Source organism: Erythrolamprus reginae, chromosome 6 (assembly GCF_031021105.1).
Source record: "Erythrolamprus reginae isolate rEryReg1 chromosome 6, rEryReg1.hap1, whole genome shotgun sequence".
NCBI lineage: Eukaryota > Metazoa > Chordata > Lepidosauria > Squamata > Dipsadidae > Erythrolamprus > Erythrolamprus reginae.
Genome location: NC_091955.1, coordinates 14,692,593 through 14,707,038, shown reverse-complemented (window position 1 = coordinate 14,707,038; position 14,446 = coordinate 14,692,593). Strand labels below are relative to the sequence as shown.

The following is a 14,446-nucleotide window of genomic DNA, read 5'->3' as shown; positions in this document are numbered from 1 at the left end:
CTGTAACTTGTTGCTTATATCCTAAGATTTTTATTAATATTGCTTCTTCATTGCTTATTTGACCCCTATGACAATCATTAAGTGTTGTACCACATGATTCTTGACAAATGTATATTTTATTTTATGTACGTTGAGAGCATATGCACCGAGACAAATTCCTTGTGTGTCCAATCACACTTGGCCAATAAAAATTCTATTCTATTCTATTCAAAATCTTCCCTAGCTACTCGGAAACTTCTCTCACCTTTTCCATGATTTAATCTTGATTCTTTCATTTATTTTTATTTATTTTATTATTTATTTATTTATTTATTTTGTCCAATACACAATGAGGGTTTTAGTGGGTATATATCTATATACACATAGTAAAATACATGATGAACGTTATAGAGGAGATACTCATAGTAAAATATATCTAAGAAAGAATAGAAAAAGAAGGTATAGTAATAGAACAAATCAATGAAAGAATAGAAGAAGAGATATAGGAATAGAAGAAAGGTATAGGAGATATAGGAGAGCAATAGGACAGGGGACGGAAGGCACTATAGTGCACTTGTACTCGCCCCTTACTGACCTCTTAGGAATCTGGATAGGTAAACCGTAGATAATCTAAGGGTAAAGTGTTGGGGGTTTGGGGATGACACTATGGAGTCCGGTAATGAGTTCCACGCTTCGACAACTCGGTTACTGAAGTCATATTTTTTACAGTCAAGTTCAGAGCGGTTAATATTAATTTTAAATCTGTTGTGTGCTCTCGTGTTGTTGTGGTTGAAGCTGAAGTAGTCGCCGACAGGCAGGACGTTGCAGCATATGATCTTGTGGGCAATACTTAGATCTTGTTTAAGGCATCTTAGTTCTAAACTTTCTAGGCCCAGGATTGAAAGTCTAGTCTCATAGGGTATTCTATTTTGAGTGGAGGAGTGAAGGGCTCTTCTGTCTGTCCACTGTTCTGTCCAAACTATGCACCTTTTCTTGCTTAATCCTTATCTTTAATCTTTGCACCGGCTTTGGTCATGCCCAAATTCTTTGCCCTTCTCTCCTCCATCCCACTTAATTTAATTAGCAAGGAAAGACTCCTGGTTTATTTTTTCTCCTAAGAGTATATTTTGTTGAGAATAAAGTGGTTCCAGATTAGAGCAGGCAGAATCTGTTGGCTTCACAGGGAAAAACCATGAGTCTGCGGAGAGGGGCGGCATACAAATCTAAATAAATAAATAAATAATAAATAAATTCATTTTCCCTTTTCTCCTGCCTATCCATCCCCCTGTTATCAGTCAATGTCCAATTGACAATTCTCGAGTTGTTTTGGAAATAGACCCGGCTGTTGGCGCCTTTCCCATCTCCACATTCCTTTGGCTGACCTTTTTCTTGACTAGTGCTCCTCATAGTTAGATATTATTATTATTATTATTATTATTATTATTATTATTATTATTATTATTATTATTATTATGACAGTACAACACAGCAAACGAGATCACTATGCTGGATTTCGTATTTCATCACCAGTCGGGTGCTTCCCAAGCACCTAGGACTGGGTGATGTAACGGCAAATTATGTTTGCCGATCCCAGTAAAGCGGCCTTTTGCAATTGACAGATGGAGATTTTGTCAATTCCGATGGTTTTCAAATGTCCGCTGAGATCCTTTGGCACTGCGCCCAGCGTGCCAAGTACCACTGGGACCACTTTCACTGGCTTATGCCAGAGTCGTTGCAGCTCGGTTTTTAGATCTTCGTATTTCACTAATTTCTCTAGCTGCTTCTCCTCAATTCTGCTGTCTCCTGGGATTGCGACGTCGATGATCCATACAGTAATACCTCATGATACGAACTTAATTGGTGCAAGGAGGAGGTTCGTAAGACGAAAGGTTCGTAAGATGAAACATTGTTTCCCATAGGAAACAATGTAAACTCAATTAATCCGTGCAACCAAAAAAACGGCTTTTGGCGACTGCTGGGAAGCCGCGCGGCTGTTTTAAAAGGTGACAGCCGGCCTGGGGGGCTTCCCAGCACCCCCCGAACCCGGGTTCGGGGTTCGGGGGTGCTGGCAAGCCCCCCAGGCCGGCTGCGACCTTTTAAAACACCCGCACCGCTTCCCAGCTGTCTCCTGAAGCCAAACGCTAAAGCCGAACTGCCGCGTTCGGCTTCGGGAGACAGCTGGGAAGCGGCGCGGGTGTTTTAAAAGGTCGCAGCCGGCCTGGGGGGCTTCCCAGCAACCTCCCGAACCGAACCCGGGGTTCAGCAAAATTTTGCCTCTTCTTACGAACTTTGTTCGGGAGGCTTCTGGGAAGCCCCGCCGCCCGGCTGTCACCTTTTAAAACAGCCGCGTGGCTTCCCAGCAGTCTCCGAACGCCGGTTCGTAACTCGAAAAAAGTTCATAAGAAGAGGCAAACTTTTTCTGAACCCCGGGTTCGTATCACGAGTTGTTCGTAAGACGAGGGGTTCGTATCTTGAGGTACCACTGTACTTTCTTTTTCTCCACAATCAGGTTGTCTGGTGTGTTATGCTTCAGAATTCGGTCAGTCTGAAGTCGGAAGTCCCACAGTAGTTTTGCTTGCTCATTTTCGATAATAATAATAATAATAATAATAATAATAATAATAATAATAATAATAATAATAATAATAATAATAATTATTATTATTATTATTATTATTATTATTATTATTATTTATTAGATTTGTATGTCGCCCCTCTCTGCGGACTCGTGCTCCTAACAGTCATAGTGCTCCTGATAGTCTGTTTCAAACCCACCCACACCTAACCGCCCACATTTCACTCTCTCTCCTCATGTTGAGGTCAGACTGACAAGATGCCATGCGAAGCAAGCAGGGCAATGACATTGATGACTTCAAAGATCTCTTGGGCTGTGTACATTCATGTTTTGCTTGGCTAGGCATTTTAACTCTTCTAAAGTTTTCCTGCTTTGTCCTCCCTTTGTCCTGTGCAGAAAAAAACAATTACTGGCAACCTGCCTTTTATTGAGGACCTGTATACTGCACGGGGTCGTGAAAATATTTACTGACCCCTCGCCTCCTAGACATAAATTATCCACTGTTGACCTCACCTGATTCCTAAGAGGTCAGAAAAGGGCGTGCATAAGTGCCCCGAGTGCCTACCGTCCCTGTCCTAATGTTTCTCTATTATTGGTACCAATATCATGTGTATAAACATTGTTATATCTTTGTATACTACCAATACGTAGATGACAAAATAAATGAATGAATGAATGAATGAATTAATTAATTAATAAAAACAAATAAATAAAAAAATTGTTTCAACTCCTACCCTCAAAACGATGCTATAGATCACTGTGCACCAAGACAACCAGACATAAGAACCGGTTTTTCCCGAATGCCATCACTCTGCTAAACAAATAATTCCCTCACCACTGTCACTAAGGCTGCATCACTATTACTATTAGTCTTCTCATCATTCCTATCATCCTTCTCCTCCCACTTATGAGTGTATTGCTTGTATAGTTACAATTTATATTAATATTGATTATTTCATTACTTATTTGTACCCTATGACAATCATTGTGTCTTGAGAAATGTATCTTTTCTTTTATATACACTGAGAGTATATGCACCAAAGACAAATTCCTTGTGTGTTTACTCACACTTGGCCAACAAAGAATTCTGTTCTATTCTATTCTATTCTATTCATTCTGTTCTATTACAGTAAGACCTCACCTATCGCGGGTGTTACATTCCAGACCTGGCCGCGATAGGTGAAATCCGCGATGGGGAATTTATCGACTGATAGGACTTTAGGGGCCGGCTAACCTTCCCCCCCCTACTACTTACTCTGCGCCTGAGGAAAAGAAGGGGAGGGGGCAAAAGAATCGCGGCCCCCGAGCATTCCCGACCCACTGCTGTTCTTTGCAGCAGTTCGGCCAAACGTTGTCTTTTTTGCCTTGCCTCGGCTGGAAAGTCCCTGGTGAGCTGCCCCGGCTGGTTCTTTTTTCTGTCTCTCTCTATTTTCTTTTCCTTTTCCCCTCCACCCGCCCAGCACTTCCTCTCCCGCCCTCGAGCCCAGTCTAGAAATCCCCGCCGCGTCGCGTTCCTTTCTTTGCTCACGCTCGCTCGTTCACGCGCTGCCAGGAGCTCTTTCTACAACCCCAAGCACATCGCCGCCGCCGCCAACCACTAAGCGCGCCTCCAAAGACTGCCTTCTCGGCACTGGCGAGGCGGGTTGAATGAGGGGACAGGCCTCCGCCAGAGCTCAGTCCCCGCCCCGCTCATCATTCGCCCAGCCGCGGGCTGGTTGGCTCTCTTGCCTGGCCAAACGGAAAAGCGGGGGGCGCGGGGAGGGGGGGCGCTATTTCTGCACGCATTTCATTCAAGAGGGGGGAAAAGGAATGGCCGACCCCTAGCCGTAGTTCCGAGGAAGAAGTGACAGAGATGGCGCTCTTTTCATTCGTGCGTAATTGGGGTTTCGCTTACATTGGGAGTCCCGCTGGAATTATTCTAGCGCTTATTTGTGTGGTGAAATGATTCAAATGAAGCTTCTCTCTGAGCATGAGCTGAGCGCTTGTCCTGCCCTTCCAAACTTCTAAGTGCCGTATCTGTGCCAACGCTGACTTCAAAACCCGCGATGAAGTGAAGCCGCGGTAGATGAACCGCGATATAGCGAGGGACTACTGTATATTATATTCCTAATCTTCCTATCTTTCCTGTTTGTTCTGAAATGTTCAGTGGATATTATTTTTTAAATCATCTTTTTAATATTTCCACAAGAATATCTCCAGCATTGGTATACTGTATTTCCTCTGCCAAAGGGTAAATTGCAATTCCTTAGAGGAAACATATCCCCAACTGCTGTCTGAACAGTATCTTGATGCTGAGCTCTGGGCGAGATTATTGGTTTTTAAATTTATCAAGGAAGCATGTCCATCAAGCCAAATGCGTAATTATTATAATGTTTTGCATTTTCCATACATCATTAACCAAATGAGTTGGGATTCTGGATTAGAGATGTGAATTGCTGTTTGTTTTTTAATGCATTCAGCCGTTATGTTCCTTCCACGCTAACATCAGCGCTGTTATATTGAAGGCAATCAAATAGATTATCTGAGATGGTTGCATCTTATGAGCCACACTTGGGGGATGGCGTAATCTTCAAATAATAGGAATTGGAAGAGTCAGCTTAAAATGTCAATAAATCCCCGTCAACTTCCGTATTCTTCTTTTCACTTTCAGCTCTTAACACGCAGCATTTTAAAACAGAAGAAATTGTTTATTGTACAGTGTCTAAAATGAACTGAAGCATACCAAAAACCTGGATCTAACTGGCTCCGTTAATTATAAAGTAATTACATTTTTATCGTTAGCTCTGTGAGTTTAAATGAATAACTTTAACTGCAAATACTGAAGCTAACCTAGCAGTCTCTTAGTTTCTGACAGAAGTGTTTTCCATTCTACATTTTCTTTTAATTTAGCCAAATTTTCAATTTCTGTATTTATTACAAGATGCTGCACCCAAGGGAATCATTCCTATCACCTCAGCATCTAAAACTTAGTTTATTGGAGTGAAACTAACTGATACCTCAGTAATAAAATAGAACAATAGTTATACAGAAAAAAAGCAGTTATAATTTTTAAAATAAATATTTAAATATTTGCGGGACAAAAATACTTGAGGCAAACTTTTTCTATTTCCAATTACAAACATAGAATATTAACTTTTTAACATGATTTTTATCCCGGCAGACATTGTGAGCCCCTGACCGTGCATGCGCACACGCCTCTCACAAGAACCATGTTCCACTTACAAACCCAAGCCTCCGAAACTGTAACCCGAAAAGGGAGAGAAGCCTCCATGGGGCCTCTTTGGGAATCTCCTGGGAGGAAACAGGGCTGGAAAAGGCAGGGAGAAGCCTCTGTGGGGCCTCTCTAGGAATCTCCTGGGAGGAAACAGGGCCTCCACCCTCTCTGTGGTTTCCCCAATCGCACACATTATTTGCTTTTACATTGATTCCTATGGGGAAAATTGCTTCTTCTTACAAACTTTTCTACTTAAGAACCTGGCCACGGAACGATTTAAGTTCGTAAGTAGAGGTACCACTGTACTGGGTAAAGGGGCAGGAGTATTTGTTTTGTTACTAAGATTTCTTTTAATTGGTCTTTTTTTAATAAATTGTGAAATTGGTGCTGTTTTTAATCTTGTTCACTGCCAAGAGTGCTCTTCATGGGTGGGTGACCATGTAAATGTACTAAATAAATCAATTAAAAACAAACATACATATTATTAGTATAAATGTAGAAAACTAAGAATTAGAGAGGGTAGATTGGTTTAAATGTACATTATTTGAAAAATCCATTATGAGGAGATCGGAAGAATTAAATGACTTGGAATAACGTAGATAAAGTAATGATGATGAATATGAAAAGCATTATGAGAACCTAAGAAAATTATATAAATGAAGTTTTGATCCTTGTGAGGCATTTAGTTATGATAAAATAGGAGATAAGAAAAACAAAGATTAAGAAAAGTGAGTAAGCAATACAGCCTAAAATTAAAAGGCAAGAGAAAAAATTAACGGTAACTATCATGGTAAATTAAGCTAATAGTTTTCAATTTGGAGATTTTAAAAAAAAAATAAATTGGTGAAGATCCCAGAAGGCAAAATTAGTTTTTTTTCTTTTTAGAAGCAGTATTATTTTATTAAAATATACCCAGAATAAAGTGTTTTATACATATACAGTGATCCCCCGATCATTGCGAGGGTTCCGTTCCAGGACCCCTAGCAATGATCGGGTTTTCGCGAAGTAGCGCTGCGGAAGTAAAAACACCATCTGCGCATGCGCAGATGGTGTTTTTACTTCCGCAGCGCTAGCGAGGAGCCGAAGATTGGGGTTCCTGGGAAGGGGACTCAGTTACGAAGCCGGGCGGCTGTTTTAAAACGTCGCCGCCGGCATGGGGGGCTTGCCAGCACCCCCCGGACCCCCAACCCGGGTTTGGGGGGCTGCTAGGAAGCCCCCCATGCCGGCGGCGACGTTTTAAAACAGCCGCCCGGCTTCCCAATGAGTCCCGAAGACAAACGTCAAAGGCGAACTTCCGCGTTTGTCTTCGGGACTCATTGGGAAGCCGGGCGGCTGTTTTAAAACGTCGCCGCCGGCATGGGGGGCTTGCCAGCACCCCCCCGAACCCGGGTGGCCGGGCGAGCAGCGAGCGAACGGCGGGCGAGCGGGTGCTGGGGGGGGCTTCTCGCCCTCCCGCCAGCAAGAGGGGGAAGACCCAGGGAAGCCGCCCAGCAGCTGATCTGCCCGGCGCCATCTACGCATGCGTGGCCATAAAAAAAGGGCACGCATGCACAGATGGTGTTTTGACTTCCGGGTTGAAAAATCGCGATTTAGCCCGTTCGCAATGATCGGGATCGCGATACCCGGGGGATCACTGTAAAGAATTTATGAATGATCAATTAAAATGTATAACTATGTACTTCACTGTAATATTAGAATACATTAAGGTATATTGATTTATGTATGGAGTGATGGAGAAAAAATAAATAAAACTTTTTGCAATAAAAAAATAAACATACATATGCATTCTTGTCCCTGGTTTCTCCAATCATATGCTGTATATTCTAATGCACGGATATGGGTTAGACATTTGCAGAAGCACAAACAAAATGGTGGGCATGGCAAAGGCACATTTCTGCAATAGGAAAACAGTGACAAAACTCAATGGTATTTTCACTTGTGCATTGGGGGGGGGGGAATCCCAGGACCACAGGCAACATCACAAATTGCATTCATGGGAAACTGTCTACCCTGCAATTCCTGAGGAAACTCGGAAAAATTATTCCTTGCATTTCCTCTTGATTAACTCCACTAATTATCAGTTAACTTCTAAAGTTAATTGCTTCATTGTGCACCTCCCCCCTAAGCCCCACAACGTTGTGGGACACATTCATGTCAGAGGCCCCTAATTATGTACCCATTGAATTTCTACCTGCCATCATGGCACAGTCAAAGATGTGTAAAAAGAAAGAAAGACAAAAGACTACACTTAAAGAGTTTGGAAGGAATTGGCAGCCATGATCTCAAGAACCACTGGAATATAGCTTTCCAAGTTCTTACAACACTGGGGAATTCACTGAGGACTAGGAAAGAGCTGATATGGTTCCCATCTTCAAAAAAAAACGTGGGTGGGTGGGGGGAACAGATCTAGGAAATTACAGACCAAACAGCCTGACTTAAATACCTGACATTAACAATTTATCTTTATTGCAAGATGCTATTTTTTAAAAGATTTTTTTTAATTTTCTCCACCATAAAGTAAAACAATATACAGTGGTACCTCAAGATACGAACCCCTCGTCTTACGAACAACTCGTGATATGAACCCGGGGTTCAGAAAAATTTTGCCTCTTCTTACGAACTTTTTTCGAGTTACGAACCGGCGTTCGGAGACTGCTGGGAAGCGGCGCGGCTGTTTTAAAAGATGACAGCCGGCCTGGGGGGCTTCCCAGCACCCCCCCGAATCCGGGTTTGGGGTTCGGGGGGGGTGCTGGGAAGCCCCCCAGGCTGGCTGCGACCTTTTAAAACAGCCGCGCTGCTTCCCAGTAGTCGCCGAAAGCCGTTTTTTTTGCGGGGGGGGGTTTGGTTACACGGATTAATTGACTTTACATTGTTTCCTATGGGAAACAATGTTTCGTCTTACGAACCTTTCGTCTTACGAACCTCCTCCTTGCACCAATTAAGTTCGTATCATGAGGTATTACTGTATAGCTATAAACACAACAACAATGCTTAAAATCAATCATATATAAACTTTTCTTTTCTTATTAATCCCTCAATGGAGGCTCTTATCTCTCCTCATCTAAAGTTTTCTATTAATTTTATACAACTTTATCAATTCTTAAAAATCTAAATAAAAATTCTTCCTGTCTGTCTTACTGTAGAAAGTTACATTACATCAATGCAAAGAATAATAAAATCTCTTTTATCTAAATTTTAATACCCTGTTTCCTTGAAAATAAGACGTACCCCAAAAGTAAGGCATGTCAGAGGTTTTGCAGAATTTGCTAATATAAGGCACCCCCCAAAATAAGGCGTAGTCAAGTTTACATACAGCATGGTTGAAAAACATACAGTACCATTCAAAGCTGTTCATAGCGGTACCGTAATAATGTGCCGTCCCCTGCTGGCCCCTTCCATCACTTTGTACCATCCAGTACAGCAGACAAAGTCTGCTGCTGTCTCACCGCCATTACAGTCTCCACTACAGTGCGTAGACTGTAGTTCCTCTGGTGGCCGGAAGCTGCAATAGTGGGAGTATACTGTTGTACCATATAAGTGCCGTCGTTTGTGTGTGTGGGTGCCATACTGACAGGTACCGTACCGTAATCAGTGTACCGCACGGTACACTTTCTTTGGGGGTGTCAGCTTTTCTGCCTGTGAATTTATCTTATTTGAGAAATATAAGGCACCCCCCGAAAATAAGACATAGCATAACTTTTGGAGCAAAAATAAATATAAGACAGTGTCTTATTTTCGAAGAAACACGGTATTCTATCATATAGCTATTAAAAATTCTATATATAGATATATTTAGTAAAAGAAACTATTCATAATATATCACCGACTTCATCAAATAAAGTTCTATATGTTTAAAATCTAAGCAAGATGCTATTTAGCACAACTCATTAATACACTGTCAAGCAGTATAAAAAGGCAAACAGTATAATTGCTGAGCCTCAACCTTAATATTTAATATTTAGTTGTCTGATGCCATCTAAATCAGTGGTCCCCACTGACTGGTCCGTGGACATTGGTGGTCCACACGAAAATGTTGGTGGTACGAAGAAAAAATATTTTCATTTTTATATTGCACTAAATCAGGGGTTCTCGAACTACGGCCCCTGGGCCGGATACATACAATGAACACTTGCTGCAAAGTGTCTCCCCCTTTGGGATCTTTTTATGCAGATTGGAGGGGGGCAGAAATTCTGAGTTGGGGTCTGCTTCCGCCTCCTGGTGTTCAGTCGGCTTATGACACAAGCCTTCAATTAAAGGGAAATATAGCCAAAGCAGACAGACACACACACACACGAGAGAATGCAATTAGAGTTTCTTTATCCAAACAAAAGAGCAGCAAAACTCCCTTTTTAAGTTCAAAGGGATTTCTGGTACAAACAAAGCACACTTGAATACAGTAAGATAACGAAGGCAAGAGAGAAATCCAGGCGATAAACCAGTAACTGTGAAATTCGTCACAGCTACTGCTTTTCAGACGTTGTAAAAACTCACAATGATTTAGATCCCAAAGTCCTGAAATCCAAACAAAGTTCTGAGCACAGTTGTGAAACAGCAAGTCACAGTCCAAACAAGTGCGATCAGATAATCTTCCACACTGCGAGGCCGACACGCTGCCAATTTAACAGCAGCCCTAATTACTTGAACCCTACCCAAACACAGGTGGACTCAATTATCTTCTGTAATACTTTTGAAGCTGTTCTCTCCTATGCATAGTTCTACGCATGCGTGGGTCTATCATTATTTCCTCATCAGAATCTAACGAAGATAAGGAGGATTGGCTTCTTCCCGGGCTTGTCTACCAAGCCCCCCTCATCCATCCCACCGACACTTCCTTCTTCAGAGGGTAATTCACTGGCCGAATCTGTCGGCAGAAAAACAGGCCTGTGACATTTGGATGTTTCCCCCACATCCACCTCCACAGTCCTGTTGGTTATGACCTACAAAGCCTATAAAATTTCTTAAAACCCACCTCTGCTGTCAGGCATGGGGGAACTGAGACGTCTTTCCCAGGCCTATATAGTTTATGTATGGTATGTTGTGTGCATGTTTTTTAAATTATGGGTTTTTAACTTTGTAATTTTCGATTTGTATTTTATATTGTTTTCTATTGTTGCTGTGAGCCGCCCCGAGTCTGCGGAGAGGGGCGGCATACAAATTTAATAATAATAATAATAATAATAATAATAATAATAATAATAATAAATGAATATAGGATTTTATAAGTTTGAATGTAATGGATATATATATATACTTAGCAATAGACACTGTAAATAGATAAAAACTGTAAAATAAGTACAGTTTATATGAACTATATATAAATTAAAGTTTAACATTAAGACAATTTACTGTAGAAATTGATATGTATATTTGCAAAATGTGTTGTTTTGTCTTGTTTATATTTTTGTCCTTATTTCAATGTTTTTAATGTTTATACTTAATAAAAATCATTTTTTTAAAAAAAAAAAATCTTCAAAGAAAAAACTGAAAATCTAGTTGCCTCTTGAAAAAAGCACCTTTGGGATTCCCTTCTACTGACTGTCTCTTTTCCAAATTTTATTTTTTTCTACATTCTTTCATCGTTTTGCTGTTTTATATAAGGACATAGAATCATCTTTACAACTACTCTGCAAAGTTGAGTCTCTATACCTACCTTTTCTTCAGTCCCAGCTCTTTCACACATGCACACAGAGTCAATGCACTCAAGAATTTGAAAATACAAGTGGCATTTGTTGTTGCTGTTGTTGCATCTGAAAGCACAATGGTAAGTAGGCAGTGTATTATGGAGCTGGGTGATCATGGCAATGATACAGAAAGAACAAGAACTGTCTGCTTAAAATGGCCTCCAGTTAAGCAATCTCTCCATCCCTCCGTGGTTAACTAACACATGAGAAAATTAAGAAGAGCTCATATACAGTGGAACCTCGACATACGAGCAGCTCTACTTACGAGCTACTCGAGATAAGAGCTGGGAGGGGGGCGACATTTTTGTTCGCCTCCCGAGCTCACATTCGGGATACGAGCGCCAAGGAGCTGTCTCGGCTTCAGGAGACAGCTCCTTGGCGCTCGTATCCCGCGTGTTTTAAAAGGTTGCAGCCGGCCTGGGGTGCTGGGGGGGGTGCTGGCAAGCCCCCCAGGCCGGCTGCAACCTTTTAAAACACGCGCGCCACTTCGCAGCTGTCTCCTGAAGCCGGAACGCTAACTTCCGCGTTCGGTTTCAGAAGACAGCTGCAAAGCGGCGCGCGTGTTTTAAAACGTGGCAGCCAGCCTGGGGGACTCGGGGGCTTCCCCCCGAGCCCCCCAGGCCGGCTCTGACGTTTTAAAACACGCGCGCCACTTCGCAGCTGTCTTCTGAAGCCGGAACGCTAACTTCTGCGTTCGCTGCGCTAAACAGTAAAAAAGCGGTTTGGCTACGGGGTGGATTCTCCCTTCTTAACCGGGCAGTTGCAGCTTCTTTCTGTTTAGCGCTCGAACGCTGCGCTAAACAGAAAGAAGCTGCAACTGCCCGGTTAAGAAGGGAGAATCCACCCCGTAGCCAAACGGCTTTTTTACTGCGTTCGGCTTCAGGAGACAGGTGCAAAGCGGCGCGCGTGTTTTAAAACGTCACAGCCGGCCTGGGGGGCTGGGGGGAAGCCCTCGAGCCCCCCAGGCCGGCTGCCACGTTTTAAAACACGCGCGCCGCTTCGCAGCTGTCTCTGAACGCTAACTTCCGTATTCGGCGGCAGCGGTTTTTTTTGTTGTTGCACGGATTAATTGACTTTACATTGTTTCCTATGGGAAACAATGTTTCGTCATACGAGCGTTCTGACTTACGAGCCTCCTTCCGGAACCAATTAGTCTCGTAAGTCGGGGTTCTACTGTATAGTGGTACCTCTGCTTACGAACTTAATTTGTTCCGTGACCAGGTTCTTAAGTAGAAACGTTTGTAAGAAGAAGCAATTTTTCTCATAGGAATCAATGTAAAAGCAAATCATACGTGCGACTGGGAAAACCACAGGGATGGCGGAGGCCCTGTTTCCTGCCAGGAGATTACGAGAGAGACCCCATGGAGGCTTCTCCCCACCTTTTCCGGCCCTGTTTCTTCCCAGGAGATTCCTAGAGAGGCCTCACAGAGGCTTCTCCCCACCTTTTCCGGCCCTGTTTCCTGCCAGGAGATTCCGAGAGAGACCCCATGGGGGCTTCTCCTCGCCTTTTCCGGCCCAGTTTCCTTCCAGGAGATTCCTAGAGAGGCCTCACAGAGGCTTCTTCCTACCTTTTCAGGCCCTGTTTCCTCCCAGGAGATTCCTAGAGAGGCCTCACAGAGGCTTCTCCCCACCTTTTCCGGCCCTGTTTCCTCCCAGGAGATTCCTAGAGAGGCCTCACAGAGGCTTCTCCCCACCTTTTCCGGCCCTGTTTCCTCCTAGGAGATTCCTAGAGAGGCCTCACAGAGGCTTCTCCCCACCTTTCCCGGCCCTGTTTCCTCCTAGGAGATTCCTAGAGAGGCCCCACAGAGGCTTCTCCCCACCTTTTCCAGCCCTGTTTCTTCCTAGGAGATTCCTAGAGAAGCCTCACAAGAGGCTTCTCCGTGCATTTTCCGGCCCTGTTTCCTCCCAGGAGATTCCTAGAGAGGCCCCACGGAGGTTTCTCCCTGCGTTTTAAGTAGTTTCCAAGGCTCAGGTTTCTAAGTGGAAAATGGTTCTTGAGAAGAGGCAAAAAAATATTGAACACCCGGTTCTTATGTAGAAAAGTTCATAAGTAGAGGTGTTCTTAGGTTGAGGTACCACCGTATAGTAAAACGTATCCTTTGAAAGAAGTTGTACAAAATTCGCTGAGATGATGAAATAAATATATATACTATCAATACATTTTTGTTTCACATTTCCAATTGTTTTATTAAAGTATTAAGCCGAAATATATATTACAGGCAGTCCTTTTTTAATGATAGGTCACTTAAAAGCCTTTCAAAGTTACAATGGTCTTCAAAAAAGCTTTAAAACCATTCAAAGTTGTGACAGACTTCAAAAAAGCTTGTTACTTCAAGTGCACAAAAGTTTGCATTTATGACCAGATGCATGTCGTGCAGTCATGTGATTGTGATTTGCGATAAAACAATACCCACTTAAGGATTTACTGAACAAATTGTTGTAAAAATGGTCACAAAATTGAGTGGTCACATTAATCGAGCCCCATAGTGACTCGATTAATGTTCACGAGTTACGACCAAACATCCAGACATGATACAATACCAACTGTAACCCTGAAAAAATTAATTATGCCCTGTTTTAATAACAGAAAACTCTTGAGATGATTGAAATTATCAATTATTGAAACATTATTGAAAGTCGTTGCATTCTAAAGTTAAAAATTCTCGATCTCCATAGTAAACCTACAGAATTGAGAAAGAATTCTCAAGAAGAAGTAAGATAGCATTCCCCCAAGCATTGAAAAGCCCAAACTAAGTCTTGGTTCAAAAAATAATCCATTGAGATTATTGAGATTCATTAGAAAAGCAGTGATGATGATGATGATGATGATGATGATGATGATGATGATAATAATAATAATAATAATAATAATAATAATAATAGAAATAAGGTACAGTCACTTCGCTTATCTCAATAAAGTTTTAACCCTAAAATATTAATTAGTGTGAATGAACATAGTCTGGATTCCCAGAAAGGAAGGCTTGTATTTCAGAGAAC

At 42.3% G+C, this 14,446-nt stretch overlaps 1 protein-coding gene across 1 annotated transcript in view; it reads right to left on the bottom strand.

Annotated features, from left to right (window-relative positions):
* SCUBE1 (signal peptide, CUB domain and EGF like domain containing 1) overlaps nucleotides 1-14,446 on the bottom strand; it is a 225,391-nt gene that overhangs the window by 59,101 nt on the left and 151,844 nt on the right. The window lies entirely within an intron of this gene.